This window comes from Ursus americanus, chromosome 25 (assembly GCF_024610735.1).
Source record: "Ursus americanus isolate L20-20 chromosome 25, mUrsAme1.1.p, whole genome shotgun sequence".
Classification (NCBI taxonomy): domain Eukaryota; kingdom Metazoa; phylum Chordata; class Mammalia; order Carnivora; family Ursidae; genus Ursus; species Ursus americanus.
Window position 1 is genome coordinate 35,927,730 of NC_142151.1, and position 24,151 is coordinate 35,951,880.

Below are 24,151 nucleotides of genomic sequence, written 5' to 3' on the forward strand. Positions count from 1 at the left end.
TAAAATACAATGAAACATTATATTCCACCCCCCCCCAACAAAAAGGCTAAAATGAAAGATACTGGCAACAACAAGTTATGGTAATATAACGTGGGGCACCTGAACCTCCCATATCCTGCTGATGACACTGAAAACTGGCATATTCAACTTGGGAAACTCAGTAGGGCAGGAGGGAACTGGGATACGTCCTATTGCTTAGTGCAAGAGAGATAAAATTATTGTTTACTTTTAAATACCAGACAAAAGTGTATATATAACTACTAAAAATTAGCACATTACCAAAGAAACAGCCAGAACTTCCAATTTTAAAGGGAGGGGTTAATTTTTAAAAGTCACCATAAGTAAGGAAATGTGAAAAAAGAATCAGAACATCAATATAAAATATGAACAATACCTAACACCTACTGCTTACTGTCAGTCAAGTGTACTTCTGGTAAATTTACTTATATTAATTCACTTGAACAGCACCGCAAGATAGGTATTGTCAATTCCATATTACAGATGAGGAATATGCAACACGGAGATTAAAAAACTCACAACCGCAGTTGATCACTGATGGAACTGCAAATTAAAACAAAAGGAACAAAACTAAATAGACCATTTACCATAACAGCAGTGAACAGTTTAGATTTGCCCATCAAAAACAAAAGTTTCATAGAATTGGGTTAATAAAACCCAGTCGTATGTTAAATAGCACATCCGGGACTCAAATTCTGGGACTGACTCCAGAGTCAGTGGTTTTAACCACTGAAAGATAGTTTGACAATGAAGGTTAAAGGAAAAAGACCAGAATCTAACAAGTACAGCATTAGAGATCTCAAAAGTCTAATTTCTATAGTAAATGAAATGGGAATGTTCTATACTTTGTCAAAATAATTGAATTCAGAAGAAATATAATTTCATACTCCATTAACACACAACAGTATGAGTGCATCTTGTCACTAAGTTTAAGAAGTGAGAAAAATTAAGTAGAACCTACTTCTTGGTGGTTTATGAACTACACACTTTTGTAAATACATATGGATACACAGAAAGCAAGATAGTGACATACATGGGATTTAAAATGATGGGTGCCTCAGGTGAGGGGAGGCAGGTGGACAAAATGGGAAGGTAGGTAGGAGTGGAATTATGCGGCTGCATATGCGTTGCTGTCCTAGTCCTGCATTTCATGTTGATTCATATATTTTTAATTATATATATATATATATATATATATATATATATTATATATATATATATATTTTTTTTTTTTTTTAAAGATTTGAGAAAGTGTGCACGTGCACAAGCAGGGAGAGCGGCAGGCAGAGGGAGAAGCAGACTACCTACTGAGCAGGGAGCCCAATGCGGGACTCTATCCTAGGACTCTGGGATCATGACCTGAGCCGAAGGCAGACATCCAACTGACTAAGCCACCCAGGTGCCCCAGTTCTTTAATTAAATTCTTAAATAGTAACATACCAAACTAATAGCTATTAAAATATGACATCTCTCACTACTACCATGTACTATTGTTTTGGTAATGCTACCTAACACAGTAAGACAATAAAATGAAATATACAGTATGAATATTAGGAAGAAAGTTTAGTTTTTATTTTGCAGATAAATGGCTTTTATAACTAAAATCCCAAAAGACTCAATTTAAGACTTTTCAAGCTAACAACCTCGACACAGGAATAACTGAATGAAATTTTTTGTTTGTTTTTCAAAGATTTTATTCACTTATTTGACAAAGAGAGAGACAGCCAGTGAGAGAGGGAACACAAGCAGGGGGAGTGGGAGGGGAAGAAGCAGGCTCCCAGTGGAACAGGGAGCCCGACGTGGGGCTCGATCCCAGGACTCTGGGATCACGCCCTGAGCCAAGGCAGGTGCTTAACAACTGAGCCACCCAGGCACCCCAACTGAATGAAATGTTATTCGGTTGTTAAAAAATGAATTAGTTCTGTGTGTCTGGTATAGGATGTCCATGTGTTTTTAAGCAAAAAAAATTTAAGTATCAGTGATGTGTACAGTATGATCTTATTTTTGTAGAAACTTCCAAGGATACAAGTATTTAGCCATAAAAATTTATATAATGAGCCAAAAAGGTATGTAACTATATACCTCAAACTTTTAACATTGGCAGTATTGGAGGGGAACTAGAAGGTGGATAGACCTATTTAATTCTTGAATATCTCCGTGTCCATTAAACTATTACAATAAACTTGTTTTATTATTGTAATTTTTTAGTTACCCATGTTTTTAAAAACAGCATCTATAACTTTTACAGGCTAAACATTTAATCTCATTGCATTTTGATATTCATATCAAGCAGTGTAACAAATGATAAAATGGGGGAGGAGTTAAGATGGCGGAGGAGTAGGAGACACCGTTTTCAGCCGGTCCCCCGAGTCGAGCTGGATAGGTACCAGACCAGCCTAAACAAACACGGAACCAGCCTGAGACGCAGGAAGACGCATCTGGATCTCTACAAATGAACATCTCCAGCGCTGAGTATTGAGGTACGAAGCAGGGAGCCATGAAACTGTGCACAGATATCGGAAGATAAATGGAAGGGGGAGGGAGCCGCCGCGTTCGGGCGCCGGGAAGCGGTAGACACTTGCACGGGAGAGTGGGCGGGGCTCGCGGACGGCACCCGCAAAACAGCAGACTGAGACCGTGAGCCGGGTGCGCGCGCCACCAGGCATCTCGCGGAACACCGGAATCCCGGTGCGCTCACTGGATCTAGACTGAGACCGGGAGATCCGGGAGCGAGCGGGGCGGCTGGCGGCATTAGAAACACAAAGGACAGAGACGCGCCGGCCCTGGAGGTGAGGGCTGGGACACCGGGTGTGGGGCGCACAACCCGGGACGCTGCAGGGTTGAGCAGCACCAACAGAAACAGAGTTAAAGTGGCCAGAACATTAGTAGAGATTGGGCCGCAATCCTTCTGTTCTGTGACAGAGGCTGAAATTTGGCCGCTGCTGCTCTGACTCTCAGAAGAGGCACAGCAAACCGCCAGGGAAAGCCAAAGCCGCCAGAGAACAAAAGCCTGGAAATACCGGCTCAGGGAGTGCCCATCCCCATCCCCCCTCGCAGGGGACACGGAGACTCTACCCAAACAGGGTTGCCTGAGTATCGGCGCGGCAGGCCCCTCCCCCAGAACACAGAAGGCAGGTTGAAAAATCAAGAAGCCCACAACCCGGGCGCCTGGGTGGTGCAGTCATTGAGCGCCTGCCTTCGGCTTAGGGCGTGATCCCAGCGTTCCGGAAAGGAGTCCCTCATCGGGCTCCTCCGCTGGGAGCCTGCTTCTTCCTCTCCCACTCCCCTGCTTCTGTTCACTCTCTCGCTGGTTGGCTGCCACATAAATAAATAAATAAAATCTTTAAAGAAGAAGCCCACATCCCTAAGATCCCTATAAAACAAGGGGCACGGCCTGGGACCCAGTCAATAATTTGGGCTCTGGAAACCCCGCAACCTCTCTTCATCAGAATGACAAGAAGGAGAAGCCCCCCCCAGCAAAGAAAAGACAGTGATTCTGTGGCCTCTGCCACAGAAATAATGGATATGGATGTAACCAAATTATCAGAAATGGAATTCAGAGTAACGATGGTCAAAATGATGAGTAGAATTGAAAAAACTATTAACGAAAAGGTTACTGAGAATATAGAATCCCTAAGGACAGAAATGAGAGCGAATCTGACAGAAATTAAAAATTCTATGAGCCAAATGCAGGCAAAACTAGAGGCTCTGACGGCCAGGGTCGCAGAAGCAGAGGAACGGGTTAGTGAATTGGAGGATGGGTTAATAGAGGAAAAAATGAAAATAGAAGATGGTCTTAAAAAAATCCACGCCCACGAATGTAGGTTACGGGAGATTACTGACTCAATGAAACGATCCAATGTTAGAATCATCGGCATCCCCGAGGGGGTGGAGAAAAACAGAGGTCTAGAAGAAATATTTGAACAAATTGTAGCTGAAAACTTCCCTAATCTAGCAAGGAAAACAAACATTCGTGTCCAAGAGGCAGAGAGGACCCCTCCCAAGCTCAACCATGACAAACCTACGCCACGTCATGTCATAGTGAAATTCGCAAATATTAGATGCAAGGATACAGTATTGAAAGCGGCCAGGGCAAAGAAATTTCTCACGTACCAAGGCAAAAGCATCAGAATTACGTCAGACCTGTCTACACAGACCTGGAATGAGAGAAAGGGTTGGGGGAGCATATTTAAAGCTCTTTCAGAGAAAAACATGCAGCCAAGGATCCTTTATCCAGCAAGGCTGTCATTCAGAATTGATGGAGAAATAAAGACATTTCAGAATCGCCAGTCACTAACCAATTTTGTAACCACGAAACCAGCCCTACAGGAGATATTACAGGGGGTTCTATAAAAGTAAAAAGGCCCCAAGAGTGATACAGAACAGAAAGTCACAGCCAATACAAACAAAGACTTTACTGGCAACATGGCAACATTAAAATCATATCTCTCAGTAATCAGTCTTAATGTAAATGGTTTGAACCATCCCATAAAACGCCACAGGGTTGCAGATTGGATAAAAAGAAATGACCCATCCATTTGCTGTCTACAAGAGACTCATTTCAAACCCAAAGATGCATTCAGACTGAGAGTAAGGGGATGGAGTACCATCTTTCACGCAAATGGACCTCAAAAGAAAGCTGGGGTAGCAATTCTCATATCAGATAAATTGGATTTTAAACTACAGACTATAGTTAGAGACGCAGAAGGGCACTATATTATTCTTAAGGGAAGTATTCAACAAGTGGATATGACAATTATAAATATATATGCACCCAACAGGGGAGCAGCAAGATACACAAATCAACTCTTAACCAGAATAAAGAGACATATAAATAAAAATACATTAATAGTAGGGGACCTCAACACTCCACTATCAGAAATAGACAGAACACCCTGGCAAAAACTAAGCAAAGAATCAAAGGCTTTGAATGCCATACTCGACGAGTTGGACCTCATAGATATATATAGAACACTACACCCCAAAACCAAAGAATACTCATTCTATTCTAATGCCCATGGAACATTCTCAAGAATAGACCATGTTCTGGGACACAAAACAGGTCTCAACCGATACCAAAAGATTGAAATTATCCCCTGCATATTCTCAGACCACAACGCTCTGAAATTGGAACTCAACCACAAGGAAAAATTTGGAAGAAACTCAAACACTTGGAGACTAAGAACCATCCTGCTCAGGAATGACTCGATAAACCAGGAAATCAAAAATCAAATTAAACAATTTATGGAGACCAATGAGAATGAAAATACAACAGTCCAAAACCTATGGGATACTGCAAAGGCAGTCCTAAGGGGGAAATACATAGCCATCCAAGCCTCACTGAAAAGAATAGAAAAATCTAAAATGCAGTTTTTATATTCTCACCTCAAGAAGCTGGAACAGCAACAGAGGGACAGGCCTAATCCACGCACAAGGAAGCAGCTGACCAAAATTAGAGCTGAAATCAATCAAGCAGAAACCAGAAGTACAGTAGAGCAGATCAACAGGACTAGAAGCTGGTTCTTTGAAAGAATCAATAAAATTGACAGACCACTGGCAAGACTTATCCAAAAGAAAAGAGAAAGGACCCAGATTATTAAAATTATGAATGAAAAAGGAGAGGTCACGACGAGCACCATTGAAATTAGAAGGATTATTAGAAATTTTTATCAACAGCTATATGGCAATAAATTAAGCAATCTGGAAGAGATGGAATCCTTCCTGGAAACCTATAAACTACCAAGATTGAAACCGGAAGAAATTGATTCCTTAAACAGGCCAATTAATTATGAAGAAATTGAGTCAGTGATAAACAACCTTCCAAATAACAAAACTCCAGGCCCGGACGGTTTTCCTGGGGAATTCTACCAAACATTCAAAGAAGAAATAATACCTATTCTCCTAAAGCTATTTCAAAAAATAGAAACAGAAGGAAAGCTACCAAACTCATTCTATGAGGCCAATATTACATTGATCCCCAAACCAGGCAAAGACCCCATCAAAAAGGAGAATTACAGACCGATTTCCCTAATGAATATGGACGCCAAAATCCTCAACAAGATACTTGCTAATAGAATCCAACAGTACATTAAAAGGATTATCCATCACGATCAAGTGGGATTCATACCTGGGATGCAAGCATGGTTCAATATTCGCAAATCAATCAGCGTGATACATCATATCAACAAGAAAAGACTCAGGAACCATATGATCCTCTCAATCGATGCCGAAAAAGCATTTGACAAAATACAGCATCCTTTCCTGATTAAAACCCTTCAGAGTGTAGGAATAGAAGGCACATTTCTCAATCTCATAAAAGCCATCTATGAAAAGCCTACTGCAAATATTATTCTCAATGGGGAAAAGCTGGAAGCCTTTCCCTTAAGATCAGGAACTCGACAAAGATGCCCACTCTCGCCACTATTATTCAACATAGTACTAGAAGTCCTTGCAACAGCAATCAGACGACAAAAAGGGATCAAAGGTATGCAAATTGGCAAAGAAGAAGTCAAAATGTCTCTCTTTGCAGATGACATGATACTCTATATAGAAAACCCAAAAGAAGCCACTCCCAAACTATTAGAAGTTATAGAGCAATTCAGTAACGTGGCAGGATACAAAATAAATGCTCAGAAATCAGTTGCATTTCTATACACGAATAACGAGACCGAAGAAAGAGAAATTAGGGAATCCATCCCATTTACAATAGCACCAAAAACCATACGTTACCTTGGAATTAACTTAACCAGAGACGTAAAGGACCTATATTCTAGAAACTATAAATCACTCTTGAAAGACATTGAGGAAGACATAAAAAGATGGAAAGATATTCCATGCTCATGGATCGGAAGAATTAACATAGTTAAAATGTCCATGCTACCCAGAGCAATCTACACTTTCAATGCTATCCCGATCAAAATACCAAGGACATTTTTCAAAGAACTGGAACAAACAGTCCTTAAATTTGTATGGAAACAGAAAAGGCCCCGAATCTCCAAGGAACTGTTGAAAAGGAAAAACAAAGCTGGGGGCATCACAATGCCGGATTTCGAGCTGTACTACAAAGCTGTGATCACAAAGACAGCATGGTACTGGCACAAAAACAGACACATAGACCAGTGGAACAGAATAGAGAGCCCAGAAATGGACCCTCGGCTCTTTGGGCAACTAATATTTGATAAAGCAGGAAAAAACATCCGGTGGGAAAAAGACAGTCTCTTCAATAAATGGTGCTGGGAAAATTGGACAGCTACATGCAAGAGAATGAAACTTGACCACTATCTCACACCATACACAAAAATAAACTCCAAATGGATGAAAGACCTCGATGTGAGACAGGAATCCATCAAAATTCTAGAGGAGAACATAGGCAGCAACCTCTACGACATCGGCCAAAGCAACCTTTTTCATGACACATCCCCAAAGGCAAGAGAAACAAAAGATAAAATGAATTTATGGGACTTCATCAAGATTAAAAGTTTCTGCACATCCAAGGAAACAGTCAGAAAAACTAAGAGGCAGCCCACGGAATGGGAGAATATATTTGCAAATGAAACTACAGATAAAGGACTGGTATCCAAGATCTACAAAGAACTTCTCAAACTCAATACACGAGAAACAAATAAACAAATCAAAAAATGGGCAGAAGATATGAACAGACACTTTTCCAATGAAGACATACAAATGGCTAACAGACACATGAAAAAATGTTCAAAATCATTAGCCATCAAGGAAATTCAAATCAAAACCACACTGAGATACCACCTTACGCCAGTCAGAATGGCAAAAATAGACAAGGCAAGAAACAGCAATTGTTGGAGAGGATGTGGAGAAAGGGGATCCCTCCTACATTGTTGGTGGGAATGCAAGTTGGTACAGCCACTCTGGAAAACAGTGTGGAGGTCCCTTAAAAAGTTACAAATTGAGCTACCCTATGATCCAGCCATTGCACTACTGGGTATTTACCCCAAAGATACAGACGTAGTGAAGAGAAGGGCCATATGCACCCCAATGTTCATAGCAGCAATGTCCACAATAGCTAAATCGTGGAAGGAGCCGAGATGCCCTTCAACAGATGACTGGATTAAGAAGTTGTGGTCCATATATACAATGGAATATTACTCAGCTATCAGAAAGAACGAGTTCTCAACATTTGCTACAACATGGACAGCACTGGAGGAGATAATGCTAAGTGAAATAAGTCAAGCAGAGAAAGACAACTATCATATGATTTCTCTCATCTATGGAACATAAGAACTAGGATGATCGGTAGGGGAAGAAAGGGATAAAGAAAGGGGGGGTAATCAGAAGGGGGAATGAAACATGAGAGACTATGGACTATGAGAAACAAACTGAGGACTTCAGAGGGGAGGGGGGTGGGGGAATGGGTAGGCCGGTGATGGGTAGTGAGGAGGGCACGTATTGCATGGTGCACTGGGTGTTATACACAACTAATGAATCATCGAGCCTTACATCGGAAACCGGGGATGTACTGTATGGTGACTAACATAATATAATAAAAAATCATTAAAAATAAATAAATAAATAAATAAATAAATAAATAAATAAAAACAAATGATAAAATGACCTTTCCAAATATCCAAATGGGCATTATTCAAAGCTCATTTGTCAATTACATCATCTTTATGAAATGCTTGTCTTTATTTATGCTCCAAGTCAAATGCTAAAATGATGTGCCATCCTTTATTAATAGCAAATGTATTAGGACCCAAAAATAATTTAGAGCAAATCATACCCATCAAATAAGGAACATCATGCAATGGATAATCTGCCCACTAGAACATAAAATATTTAATTTCATCTGTAAATATAACACTTAACAGTATATGTATTATAGAATGTAAGGAAATTGTTGAAAATAGTCCCTAATATAAACTTCTAAAGAATTTACTGTTAATGTAACTAGAAACCCATAATTCTACATGAACATCCTACTGGCACTTCATACTCAGATTATATAAAATTAAATTCATTTTCTTTTCCTATTCCCAGTTCTGCTCTATTAATAGGAGTAATAACTTCCTAATATGTGGAACTCACGCTAAACCATGCACTACCATTGAGTTCTTCCTGTCCTTTTATCCTTTGTATCTGGTCACCAAGTTTTGCCATTTCTCTTTCAAAATTTTCCTTGTTTTCTTCCTACTGTCAAAAGTGTCCAGGTCTCTCAACTCTTTCAGGTCCTTCACAACTTAGAATATTAGAATCATGAATGCAAAATTAAACCAAGTCTCCAAAATGGCCCCACCATCTTCAATCCCTGTCCCACCCCCCTTCATCCTTCATTCACATCCCAAAAATTCATTTTCAGGAGCATCCCTTTTATCTCAAGAAATTAGCACTGATCTACACTGACCATAAGTGCAAGCCCTTCCCCACAGCCCACCACTAAGCAATGCTGTCATACCAACACTACCCGCGAGCTATGAACTCTTTAAATACTATGAACACTGTTGGGCAATGGGTTATGCCTTTTATAAGTGCTCAACAAATGTTCATGGAGAGGAAAATTAGGGAAAAGGATGAATAGAAAATTGGGAGAGAAAGGGAAGAAAGGAACACACTGAGGGACAAAAGTTTTGTTAAGACCAGAAATTGAGGGTATGAGTAATTCTAATTTTGATGTACAACAGCAGCGATTCAAAGATGGAGAGATTGCTTTTGATTTTCCTGACAGCAAGTAAAATACTCTGGTTTCCACATAGGTTAGAACTGATACTAATGCTTTGTATTTGACCACGTGAACAAATTTTATACTTCTCCAATAGCATGTAACTATTTTGAAAATGAGCACAAAATCAAATGAAGCTTATTCTGGATTGTCAGCATTTAAACCACTTGTTAAATGGCCAAGAGGGCTTCCAGTTCAAAGAACCGTGTGTGCCCTAAAACAGTGATAATATCAGATATTGTGAAATCTAACTTATTTCCTCAGGATTTAAACTTTTCTGGATTATATGTCTTATTATGCCATGTTCTGGAGTTGTGTTATTAATACTACTATAAACAATAATAAACGTAAAAGCACTTAAGTAATTTACCATGTACCAGATACTGGTATACTTCACATAAGCTATCTCCTTTATTATTAATTTTGTAAGGTAGATGCTATTAGTATCCTCATTTTATATGTGAAGAAAGGAGGCAACAGGAAGGTTAAAGTCAACTATTCAGGTAACTGGTAATAAAATATAATTCTGGAACATTTTTTAAAACATTATATTCACTACAAAGACTTACGAAAATCTATAGTCCCCATGATTTGTCAATTTTAGAAATCACCACCACCCTTATAGAATTATGGCACATAGCTTATGAAGTATTTTATAAAGCTTTATTTCAAAGAGGTTCCCCAGTTAATTAGAACCCCACCTACTAGTAATAAATGTGCAGATTATGGACTTGCCCATGACCGGCTGAAACTTGAAACATAAAAGAATCATTACATCACTAGTCCTCATTGCATCCCTGAATCAGTTTCTATTATAGTGCACATTTTAAAACAGACATGTGACACAGGTTACACGCAATTTCAGTAGCCACCAACTAAGTGGCATAACAAAGAAATGAATTCAGATTTCCTCAATATCAATTATTACATTAGAATTCCAGATCACATGACTCTTCTAAAGGTCATATGTGGTAATATGCGTAGAATGTTAAGAATTTAGTAACCAGGGTCATAACGGAAAATGCTGTCTCCTACAGAACTAAAAGAGGAAGTAGCTAGTCATATTCATGAAAATATGGGGTCTAGTGCTTCTTGAATTACAGAATCAGAGCTGAGCCAAGATTTGAATATAAAGTCATTCAGCTCTACCGTGCACAGACTTGGGACGGATCCAGTACTGTCCTTTCACTCTAGAGGCCCTGAAAGAAAAAAGAACACTGGAAACCCCCCAAATTATTCCCATTAATCCTACATCCAGCAAGAAATTCTAGTTCCTTCTGCTATGTGGGCTGACAGGACAAAGAGCACACAAGTCAAGCATTACAGTATAATACCCTTTCTTCACCTACATTCTCAAGAAGCCGCCCCATGAGTTCGCTCCAAAGATGCAGAAGACAGGTTTCCTTAACAAGGTGAATCAAGAATCCTTACACAGATCAGGAGTTGAAAACACGCACACATTCATTCATAAATTCAAAACCTTTAGGATTATTTTTCCTGGAAAGGAACATGCACTGGCGGTCTCTTTCAAGCTTTTGGCATTCCAATCTTTACACTCGAAGGGTATAGAAAAACTGTGTAACCCTTTGCACTTTATGAAGTGCTCTTTCCACAACTTCAAATCCTGTCCCTTATCAGAAATTCTAAGCAAAGTGAGACTAAGATAAATTAGCCAACGGACACAAGTGTAAGAATTTAGAGGGACAACTATACACATGCCAATATGATATTCTAAACTCCTACTCTATGGCTTCTTGAAGGGATGTTTGAAAATCCTAGAAGTTAAATTTATACTCTAGCATCTGAAGATGCAAATAAAATGCAACATTTCACTCTTTGAAGAAAAATCACTTATTCAGAATTCATGTTAAACATTGATCTCTAGGATGTTTTTCTTTGCAAGTGTGGCTGAAGTTATAATATAGCAAAACACTAATAAAACTGACAACTATACAGAATTCTACCTTATTTATCTTACCTTCCTACCTTCAAATGAGCCTTCATGGCAATCCAATTCTAATCCATATCCACTTACCATTTTTTTTTTCCACCCAGAGAGAGAGAGAGAGAGGGTGTGTGGGTTGGGGCAGGGAGGGGTAGAAGAAGAGGGAGAGAATCCCAAGCAGGCTCCACACCCAACATTGAGCCTGATGCAGAGCTCAACCTCAGGACCCGGAGATCATGACCTGAGCTGAAATCAAGACTCAGACGGTTAACTGACTGAGCCACCCAGCCACTCCACCACTTACCATGATTTAACACATAACTCATTAACTAGAGGAGTTGTTTCAGAACTACAAGATTTCCCACATTATTGGACAGACTGCATCGTGCCTGTGGAATCATTCCAAAAATGCAATGAGGTCATTTTAAGTATTAATTATTCTAATATCTTCCAAAATGCAGTTAAAGTGGGCATTTGCAAATATTATAACCTCTATTTGCTCTATCACAATTCAAGTGTTGGTGTAATACTGTTTTTCCACGCTAGTACTAACTTGTTAAAAATATTAGTATTCCCTATTTGCCTTGAATTTTTTTTTTGATAATAAAGTTATAACTAATAAAAATCTAAAAGGTAATCTAACCTTAAACTTTAACTCATTTTTGTCGACTGCTACTCTGGCCATTATAATTTATTCCTCCTAAATCTGTCATTCCTGAAATAGCTTTTGACTGAAAAATAGAATTCTCATGTGAAATATTCTTTTAATCTTTGATATTTGCTTAAGAGTCTTTAAAAAGAAAACACAATTAATATTTTTCAAAGTAATTTTAACATTAAAAAACTTAGGTCTAATTAACGCCAATCACTGATTACAAAATGTGAAAAATTAAAACTGACATCATAGTAGTACTTAATATCTGTATTACAGAATTAACTCTTATTCATATTGCTTTTGTCAGCTTTTATTAAGTCCACTAATTTTGGTTTGAGATACATAGGGAAAAAATAAACTTCTGAAGTCATTGATAAACTGAATTCTTATTTTCAAATCGGTATTTTATGGTACATCTCAGAATTTAATCAATCACGGTGTTTTTAAAAAGAATGTTTTTGTCAATCTTGACATCAGGATGTTAATTTAACATCTAGGTACATTTATGTATATGCAAAGAAAATTGTGACCTGTTAGTCTGCAGTCTACAATGAGGGAGTTTTATCCCCTCAGTTTTCTGGCTCTCTTCCAAGAAAGGAAAGCCCAAGAAAGCAGCCTTCTTGGGGTAGGTCCAAAGGTCTGGATATTCTCCACATGAAACAGTGTATCTGTCGCCTGACCTGGCAATGGGCCCAACTCTTACTCCAGCAGTAATGATTTTCACAAAGACTAGAACACAGGCAGGGACCAGCCAAGAGCATGGACCATGTTTGTGCAGTTTCCCCTGCATTTGTACTCATTGTGAGAGCAGCCCAATCTCATGTCTCCAGGTCTTTAAATAGGGCAGCAATACTGAATCGGATTCTAATTGCAAATAATTAAAGTCTTTACTTCCTTTTCATGAGGAATTATCACATGGGCAAGCAGTAGAGAGCCAAAGATTAAAATGTACTTCACTAAGCATTTGCAATTAAATCGTGTTTGGTAGACCAAAGGAAAACTGTAAAATGAGCTATATGGTTGACTAGTAATCTAAAACTATTGATAGAAAAATTTACATTTATTGCCCTCCACAAGTCTACTGAGTTATTTTCACTTTAGTCAGATCTATAATATTAAGTGAACAAAACAAAAATGATGACATCCTTATATGGCTCACATACCATGGTCTCTCATTGTAATCATTCCCTTCAATAAGCCATCTTCTTGCTTTCAAAGCAAAGGAAAAGTTACAAACCAAATTGACTCATGAACACACAGAAATTCTAAAGAAATTACCAAACTCAGTCTGGTAAAAACAAAGTGGACTTGCCATTTGAAAATCAATTATCTGGGGGCATCTGGCTGGCTGGGTCAGTTAAGCATCAGACTCTTGCCTTCGGCTCAGGGGTGTGGGATTGAGCCTGCATGGAACTCCACACTCAGCATGGAGTCTGCTTGAGATCCTCTCCCTCTGAGTGTCTGCCTCTGTCCCTCCCCCTGCTCACACTTGTGCATACAATCTAAAAAATAAAAATCTTTTTTAAAAAATCAATTATCTGAAGAAGAAAAATATATGTTCACCTTGGTCTATGCAGAGGGAAACAGTTTTGATAAATTTCAACAACCATTCATAATAAAAATTCTTAAGCTAGAAATGTAGGGAACTTCCAGACATTGCACATGTGAGAAAATGTTGAAAGCTTTCCTTCTAAAGTTGATGATGAGGCAAGGATTTTCATTATTGCCATGTGTAGTCGACTTTGTTCTAGAAATCCCAGCCAGTGCAATAAAAGAAATAAAAGGTTGAAAGATTGGAAATAGCTGTCTACATGATTGTTCATGTACAAATCCAAAAGCATCAACAGATAAGCTGTTAGAATATATGATCAAAGTTGCTGAATATTAAAATCAACATAAAAATTGCCTGCATTTTTATGTAGAAAAAAAAAGAAATTTTAAAAATTATACCACTTACAATAAAAAAATCTCATCCAATACCCAGTAACAAAAAGACACCTCTATAAAGATGTATAAACTATTATGTGGGAAATAGAGGATATACCATATTGATGGGTTAGAAGACAAACTATAAAGATATCGCTTCACCAAACTGATCTCTTGATCAATAAAATCCAAAATTCTTTTTTCCTTTTGCAGAAACCAACAACCTGATTCTAAAATTCATATGTAAATGCAAAGGGTAAATAACCAAGACAATCTTGACTAAGTCAAGGGGTTCTTCCACCACATTTCAGAACTTAGAGTTTATTTTTTTGTTTGGTTTTTTTAGTATGATTGTAGCACAATGAATAGACCAACAGAAGTCCAAAATAAATCCACATACACTGACACCTTTCTGAAAAAATGTGATACATTTTTAAAGTTCCTATGAAGTATGTGTTAACTTTAACAAAATAAAGTTTTATTTTCTATTGCTTTCCATAGTTTTTTTTTTTTTTAAGTCGACTATCTTGGGATTTTGACAAAAGTTATAGATTTAAAACTGACAGATGGAGCTCTTATTTTCAGACAGATTTAATGCTACATCCCAAAGTTTAATATAGGACTTTTTTTAATGAAGGTTTTTACAACAGGATTAGTTCCCAACAAAGGCAGCCTATAATTCATCTAAGTCTCCTCCCAATACTTAAGTTTTATTCACGTCAAGATTCTTGAACCCATTTCAATTAGCACATTTGAGGTCACCAATCACCTCTACTTTGCAAAATTCAATAATCAGTTCCAAATCTTCATATCCTTTGAATTCCTACCATTTAGACAATTAATCTGTCCTACCTTTTTGAGAAGTCTTCACATGGCTTTGGGGCACACATTCCTGTCCTCTTACTATCTTCCTGGCCTCTTCTCTTAAATTTTCCTAGTCTAATCCTCACCTCTCCAAGTGCTAAACATTGGCATGCCCCACAGTTCAGTTCTTGGACTTTTTCTGTATTCTATTCCCAGTATGATTTCATACAGCCTTAGAATATAGGATAATACTCTAATTCCTGTTATTTCAAGCCCAGACCCACTTACCAATCTTCCAACTTATCTTCTATTGCCTACTTGACTTGTCTCACTCTGGACATGTAATTGACAGCTCAAACCCAAAATAATAAAATAAAATAAAATAAAAAACCTCCTGATATTCCTTCCCAAACCTGTAGTTCCCACAGCCTTCCCCATGCTCAGTAAATGAAAACTCTATCCTTCCATTTGCTCAGGCAAAAATTAAAAAAAAAAAACAACTTAGAATGATCTGACCATTCTTACTCTTAACACTCACCTCCCCGCCGGCTGTCAGCTTGACCCTCAGAACATATATTGCATGTGGCTACTTCTAACGTTATGGCTACATCTAAATTCAAGACCTCCTCATTGCTCACCATGAATACTGCAGTATGCCACCCCTCCTTGCTTTTCCCTCGTTCTGTTGGTCTTTTCTCCATTTAACAATCTATGTGATCCCTTTAAAATGTAGGCTGATCAATGTCCCTCTTCTGTTCAAAATCCCCTCCATATTAAAGTCAAAATCCTTACTGTGATTTACAATGTCCTATGTGTTGGGGTGGATTCACCATGAACCAAAAGCAGCTTAAACTTCTGGCCTCTCACTTACGAAGTCCCTTTCCAAGGCCTTGAAACGAATCCTAGAGATTTTGCATTCATAATTTTTCTGAAAGCTCCCCCCACCATCTGTTTAGTCTTCAGGCCCCACAACCTGGATCCACTCATTAACTACTCAATCTAGCCTCCCACTACCACTGTGACTTCATCTCCTACACCCTCCCTCCTTCCCCGTACTTGCACAGGCTGGTTATGGGACATGTTAAACAGGCCCCAGCACCTTTGTAGCTTCAGTTAAGGAGGTACTCAATAAATATTTTACAAATGAAGGAACAAATGAATAAACAAATCCATGTTGGGGCAAGGTGGAGGCCTCAGCCTCCAGAGTTATTAATGCAGAACAAGAATCTCCCCTTAGCAGCTTTTTTCTTCACTTATAGACGTGGAACAGGGAAAACCTGAACATGTCTTACCCCTGTACTCCTCTTGTTTTCCTTCTCCCAGCCCACCATGAGGTGGGAGACAAAGGGCAGACTACTGACCCTACACCATCAATTTTCTTCCCAGCTGAATGCTATGAACTGAGGCTGGTAGAGGATATACTAAGGAGAATTCAGAAATTTCTATTTGCTGTTGCAAGATCAGATTCTGCAAACCATACCTGAATATTACCTTTGGCCTTCCGATTTCTATTTTCCCCATCCCCCAAATAAAATGCTGAGGAATGTGTGTCCCAAAAAGCCAAGTGAATAATCCCAACTGGCCAGAATATATACAGAATTACTGGATACAGCAGTTGAAAAGTGAATTAACCTAAAACTCTAAACACTAAGGAATGTTACCAGTCCTTTTACATGGCCTGTATGTTACTAATATCTCAGTCCTCTATCCATTCCACTTCTCAGCACAAATGAAGTTTAGCTCTTAATCTACTGATGTCAAGAACATCCTTCACCAGGGATGTACTGTATGGTGACTAACATAATAAAAAAAATTATTATAAAAAAAAAAAAAAGAACATCCTTCATTCTGTACTTCCCATGTTTTAGGCATCTCCTTTTGTAGTGCTCAAAGTACCTCAATTTTCCTAACACTAATCACAACTATTCACCTGTTGGTGCACATTCTCGTTTTCTCTACCCAGCATCTCTTCCTCTAACAGTCCCCAGTTTCAATCTGGGTACCTAACCCTGCACCCCCCACTCCCACCCCACTCAACCTATGTTGTATCGTCCTAACCCCCACACGCAGGGTGGGTCTGCCTGATTACACTCTGCTACCAATAACAGCAATTGGTTCAGGCCAAGTCAGGTCAAACAAGATAATCAGACCCTATACCAGGACCTTGTTTTGAACTACTGGGGGGAAAGGACTGCCAATACTCACTGGATTGGTGTGGTTAAAGCCCAAATCCCTTAACAAGGCTTACAGATACCTTCATTAGCCTGCTCCTCTGTCCCTCTCCAGCATCCCATCATCTTGCCATCTCCTGGCATCCCACATTTTACTGCTTTTAGTTCCCTAAGTGGTTCAAGCACTGTCTCCTCTCCAGGCATTTGTACATGCTGTTCCTTCCATCTGGAATACTTTTCACCCTCTTCCTTTCTCCTGACCAATTTCTGCTCAGCTTTTGGGACTCAGATAAGGAGTTATTTTTTCAAGTAAGCCTTCTCTGACTTCCCCATCTGAACTACATCTTCATATAAGGCCCCAAATCATCTTCTGAATGAACCTTGTCTCACACACCTGACTGACCAGAGAGGTTATTTTGGTACTAAATTTCTCATCTGTTTGTGCAGCAGTTATTATATGCTTAATGTCATATTAGTGGCTGTGAAGAATGTAAAAATATGGAATAAAATGCCCCTTTTACTTTAAGGAACAATCTTAAAATAGGTGGGACAAGAGAGGTACATTGTTCTTAAATTTGTTATATAAGACAGTGTTAATTACATGCAGAACAATATATCCCCTAAATTATGAGATATTCCAGAGCTCAAGATTCCAGAGACCACATTCTTAATCTTACAAAATTGTAAGCAGGTATATTAACCACAAGATAATAATTAAGATGCTAATTATGAAACAATTTAACAGCAATTTTCAGTAAAGCCAGAGTCTAAGAATATACCATTAGTGACAGGCCTAAAAATGACTCCAATCACATTTTTTACTCATATTTTTATTTGTATAAATGAACACCTTAAGTATTTAAATCAACTCTTAAAGCAAGGGTTTGGTTTTTTTGTTGTTTTTTGGGTTTTTTTTTAAATAAATTTGAGGAGATGGTATGGAAGGAAAAGATTAAGGAAAATTGCATAAAGACTGACAAAATATGAACCAAGCCAAAGGACATACAAGGTGGTAGATCACTGAAGAGCAAGCAGGGCTAGGAGGGTAAATGGAAATGTATCCAATTCCAGCAGTGGAGGCTTACACTGCTGTCAAGTGAAAACTCACAGGAACTTTACCAAGTTGCAAAGTGACTAGAAACCTTACCTAGGAATTTCAAAAACAGGAAGTGCACCAACGTAAAGCAAAGATGGAAAAGTTCTTAACAAGGGGAAAACAGAACAATAAATGCACAGTATATTTCAAAGGGTTAATAGTCTGTCCCTCCTCAGCAGATTCGATAATTACATGAACCAGAGCAAGGTGACAGGAGTAAAAAAACAAAACAAAAAAACAACTAGCAATAAATGAGAAGCTCTTATTTTACAAACTATGGAAGGAAATAAAATTGTAACTGATTTAAAGTAGTTTGACATAATTATATTCAAGACACCGGCAGATCTTATTCTCCAATTAAGAGTTAGGATTAGGATAGCTTTTCTTATACTTTACGATTCATAATCCTCTCCTATTCATTTCCAAGCTAGCACAGAGAAATCATCAAGGGAAAAAACCTTGCCTTCAAAACTGACGATGAATCATTTCTACCCAATTTTTCAAGTTTAATGATATAGTATAAATAATCCTTGTATAAAGAAAAGATTTAGACAAATTTTATTCCTAAGAGCAGACAGGTAGTTCTTCCTAGAAAGAACTGTTGTTACTGCACCTAAAAATGTAAGGGATTCAAGTTACTTTCCGTGTTCGGTTTTCAAAATTAACCTGACTCTCGTTCCTAGTATATTGACTCCCTTCCTCATTTACCCATTACACACAATTCACCCGATGTGGGAATTAACCACCTCATTAGAAATACTGGATGATATAAGATTCCAGGCAAAACAGAACTTCAAAGCTCTGGGACACTGCCACAGACTTAACACAAAGTAAGCATCATATATGGAAGATCAATTCTTCTCTTTGGAATACACTACTACACGTAAATTTCTTTATACAGGCAGAGCATGCAACTGGCAAAATAGGTCCGCTAATAAGAACCCTGTGTGTGTGGAACGACAGTCACACCACTACTAGGTTTTCCCCCTCAGAGAACACATCTGTAAGAACGATCGTAGCTCAGAGTTACTGTGAGGATCAGTAAAAGGACCATGAAGAGCACTTTTCATAATCTGTATTAGGCAGCTGTATTGCAGAGGAGTCACAATATCAAACCCTAATGTGTCAAATTTCACAATTTAGGATTTTTCTTTGGGGACAAAATTTAACTTGAGAACATTACTAACAAGACTGAAGAATAACTACGTAAAATATTTGTTATCCAAATACACTTCTCTAGATAATAGGACTTCCAAAAGTAACACTTGCTAAGTTTCCACTATAGCAGGTGTTGGATTTAGATAAATTTGGACCTCCCCACCACCAAAAAAAAAAAAAAAAAAAAAAAAAAAAAGCTTCTTTGGAGAGGCAAGTGGGGGAGAGTGGTGGCTTCAAGATGTAGATGTATTGGATGCAAGTGCCACTGAGACACCCAACGAAGCAGGCAGAGCAGACAAACACAGGCCTGAGATTTAATCTTAGCAAGCTGGAATTAACATGTAAAGGGTGTATCCTTTAACTAGGGAAGTAGAAAAAAAATCATGCAGACTATTAAAAATGGTCTAAGACAGTGGCCATGAAAAGCACTTTTTAAAAATTACTTAACGTGGACAGAAGAGCAGTAACCAGCAGGGAGAGAAATGGGAAGAATGCTAAGAACCCGAGATGGAAGCAAATTAGGTCAGAGAAGCCAAAGGTATATGACAATTACGTTAAGAGTCAATCAACAGGGGCGCCTGGGTGGCTCAGTGGGTTGAGCATCCAACTCTAGATTTCAGCTCAGGTCATGATCTCAGGGTTGTGGGACTGAGCCCCGCATCAGGCTCTATGCTCAGCAGGAAATCGGCTTGAGAGTCTCTCCCTCTGCCCCCCCCCCACTCGGGTACTCTCTCAAATCTTAAAAAAAAAAAAAAAAAAAAATCAATAGTGAGAAATATTCCCTAAAAATGAATTAATGGTGAGATTATTGCTTTTGGCAAGTAGGTCCTAAGTGATCTTTGAGAGTAGTTTTAGTAAAGGGTGGGCAGAAGAGTGAGTTCTCTGGAGTTATTTATGTATTTAGAAACTTCAGCTCTTAAAAACACCATTAACAAGTTTATCAGCTCAAAATACTGGCCATGGTCAGAGACCTTGGAAAGTTAAGGTTTTGTAAACAGGTGGCTAACCAGCCAAATGCAGCTCTTGTTGTTTCTTTCCCATCCCCACCCCCTCACACAAAAATCAGAGATTTTCAAATTATAAAATACAAAAGATCTGGTAATACTGGTCTCTATTCGCCGTGTACCTTTTGCCAGAAGCATGCCTCTATGTCCTGGTGGATACCTCAGTGTTCTAATGACACCTCACTTTTCTCATGTCCTATAACTGCCTGGTCCCTATAGCTGTGAGGTACTGAAGGTAGAAACCTGGAAACTTGACCTTTACTGAAACATGGAATTAACCTAGAGTAGGTGGTAAATGGCTAAGACCCAGAAAGGTAAGGTCTCAAAGCCAGAACGCTTTGTGACTCCCAGCTTCCTAAGTCAACTGTGGCCCCTGCTGACACTAAAGACGTTCATATTCCCCCAAACTGATAGGTTATTGACCATTTAAAGATTTAATCAGCATGTCAATGAAATTTACAAGAATTCTCATGTGTTCACAGGAATATTATCTACACGGATTACACACAGAACAAGCTTTACCACCACAAAGCTGAGGGAAAACCTCTAAGGAAATCATCTTCAATTTACTCTTTTAAGTTCACTGTACTTGACCTTCGAATGCTGCTTTGATTCAGTCCCTTGGCCTTCAGTCTATTCTCATTCAAATCTGAAATTATCTTAAAAATAAAGCTGCCAACTGAGCAATACCTTAAAAGATAAAGGATGTTTCGGCTTTAAAACTTCAGTCTCCTCAATGCCTCCAGGATGGCCTACAAAATCCTATGGTCCTTTCAGATCTGCATCAGTGTGCCTTCAGAGACCCACCTCCCCTACCTCCCATGCTCTTCTCCACACAGGTCAGGACTCTGAGCATAAGGACACTACTCCCCCTCTTCTCCATAGACCCGTTCTAATGTGTACGGATTAAATAATTCATTATTTAACCTCCAACCACAGGACCAGACAGTGCAAAGCTTATAGCTGCCAGCACACTCATCTTCACAGGCACACTAAAATCATTAAAAATCCTCCAACTACAAACCCCAATATCATTTTTACCTTCTGCCCAACAGAGGCTCTTCCCACCTAACAACTTCCCACCACTAGTGGAAAAAAAAAAAAAAAAACCTTTTGCCTAATGCTTTCCCCACACGCCTTTCTGCCTCCTGACCAACCCAGATGCTTCCCCACATAGCTTGTCATGGGGCATGTCCTCTTCGCTTGCAAATTGTAAGTAAATGCTTTCAAAGGCAGTTATCTCCATGTCTGTCACTTCACCATACTCGATCAAAACAAATCCTGGGTACCTTTTTAATGCAAGTCCCCCTCTAAGACCACCCTTTTTATTTTGCTTAGAAAATGCTTATAAAGCCTTCATGATGGAGATTAAGTGGTTTAAGTATCACCTCCTTGGTAAAAACCCAGAGCAGTTGTTCTCAGCCCCTTGAGCTGCATACAATATTGCGCCTAACACAGGGCAGCCTTGGTTGTTTTGTGATTTCTGTTCTTGTGTTCTTTTACACCCACTGGGCTTTGAGAACCTGAATGAAGAGAATCACTCAAGTCTTACCCAGTACAATCCTTTGCACATATCAGGGACTCAAAGACTAAGAAAGAATAAATTTGGGGAAAAAAAAAAAACAGGAAAAGCACAGAAACTTTAAAGCTGGCCAACATCATCTAAAACCCATTGAATGACATTTCATTTTCACTCATGTCAAGTCCTGTTTAATAGAACAAATGTTTTAAGCTCCTAACCCCATGACACGGAGATGAGAGGGACAGAGTAGCAGTGGAAGAAAGGGAGCAGGGCTTACTGGAAAACAGACCAGTTCTGCTCCGCCTTGTATGATAAGCTATATAACCACACTTAAAACCCAAATTTTTCATTCCTGCCAAAAGTTTCAGAGCTTCCCTTTCTGAGGTTTTAGTGGGTTTTTTTGTGGGTTTTTGTTTTGTTTTGTTTTTTTAGGGTAGATGATGGTAGTGAGTGTGGGGGGGGTGTTCACTCATTTTGTGAGTTTTCTGTTTTGCCAATTCTACTCAATTTTTCTTAGACTATGTCTGAGGTCTACCTGGGAGCCTGGTATCCATAATAGCTAGGTTTGGCTACCAAATACAATTCGAATGGCCTCAAGGCACATGGTGAAATCAGATGTTGAAAACAACCTAATTCATCAAGGCTGAAACTGCTATGAATTGTAACATTTTAGGGTCATAATGAATTAAGACGATCAACAGATATATGGAAAAAATGACTTTTCCTTTTCCACTTAATATTTTTGGTTCAGATGCTAAATCTTTGAGCCAACCTATTTGAAGAGGTTCTCATGAATGTTCACCTATAGAATATAAGGTCCTGCAAGTATTTCTGAATAATGTGTGAATTGGGGAAGAAAAAGCCTTTGATAACATATTACTAATTACATTCACAACTCTCCATTTTTACTAACAAAATGATGATTAGCAGCTAATTATTTAGGCCATTAATTGATTGCTTTGTGATTAAAGATATGTTAATTGTACTTAAAAATGGAGGGACTTTAAGAATTGAAAAGAATGGATACTGACTTCAATGTTTTAGTAATTAAATGTGGAAAAGTACATTGTGATTAAAAAACAAAATCCCATAGCTTTCTATTTTTTGTGTTTTATAATAAATCTTTAGTATAAAAAATTTTTTAAACAAAAGACTCTGGCTTTTCTTGTACCATTCTCTTTCTGATAATGAACACTGAGTGTGAATGCAAAACCCTGCATATCATTATGTGAAACATTTATGCATTCAGAGTGTCTACTTGGTGGTTTTCTTCTTAAGAAGCTAAACAATTCATTAAACAAGCTGCTCCTGAATGGTAGATCAGAACAAGCATAAGCTGCCTTCTGTAGAATTCTATTGTGAAGCTGTACCCATTTGTGTTTTCTTTGAAGCCATAAAAATGAAACCCTTATGCTCATATTAAAAGCATAAGAAAGGCATCTATTATGTCAATAGATTTAAAACACGGCCTTAGACACAGTGAGAACCACTCCAAAATGGCACTCTTATAATAGCAAAGGTTAAGAAGTGCATTCCCAGAGAAAACCTTCAAAGGCCTACATATCATTATATCCCAAAACAGATGGCATTGCAGTGTTTAGAACTATAGTTTATGGACACCTACAATCTCAAATAAATCCTTTCTAATCCCACTCCTTTGTCTCGATTTTGTACTTTGATGATAACTGCAGGTGCCTTTCTCCATTCTTCAGAGAATGACAAGGATATGAAGATTCATGTACATATATGGACACAACTCTTACTAGGACTTCAATGCACAAGTATTTTACTAGCAACAGATTTATACTTTATAGATAACTAGGATTCCTACCTTCTAATCCATTATAAATCTTTAGTCTGAATTTTGTAGGAAAAATCAAAAATATACATCATGCTGGTGGAAAACGAGTTTACAAAACAATGTGGAATTCTCTACTATCCATGTGTATACTCGGGAGAACCTCAAACAGCAGATGGGGACAAGAAAATTCACCGCAGCATGGTTTATAAGGACAAACTGCAAATAACCCAAAGTTGATTAATAGGAAAATGGATAGATGCACTGTAATGTACTCAGTACTGCAGAGCAATGAAGAATGAACTTCTGCACACATCAACATAAACCTCAAAACAATGTTGCGCAAGAGTGAGACAACTATAA

At 38.5% G+C, this 24,151-nt stretch overlaps 1 protein-coding gene across 2 annotated transcripts in view; it reads right to left on the reverse strand.

Moving 5' to 3' along the window:
- ADAMTS20 (ADAM metallopeptidase with thrombospondin type 1 motif 20) overlaps window positions 1–24,151 on the reverse strand; it is a 176,838-nt gene that overhangs the window by 137,747 nt on the left and 14,940 nt on the right. The window lies entirely within an intron of this gene.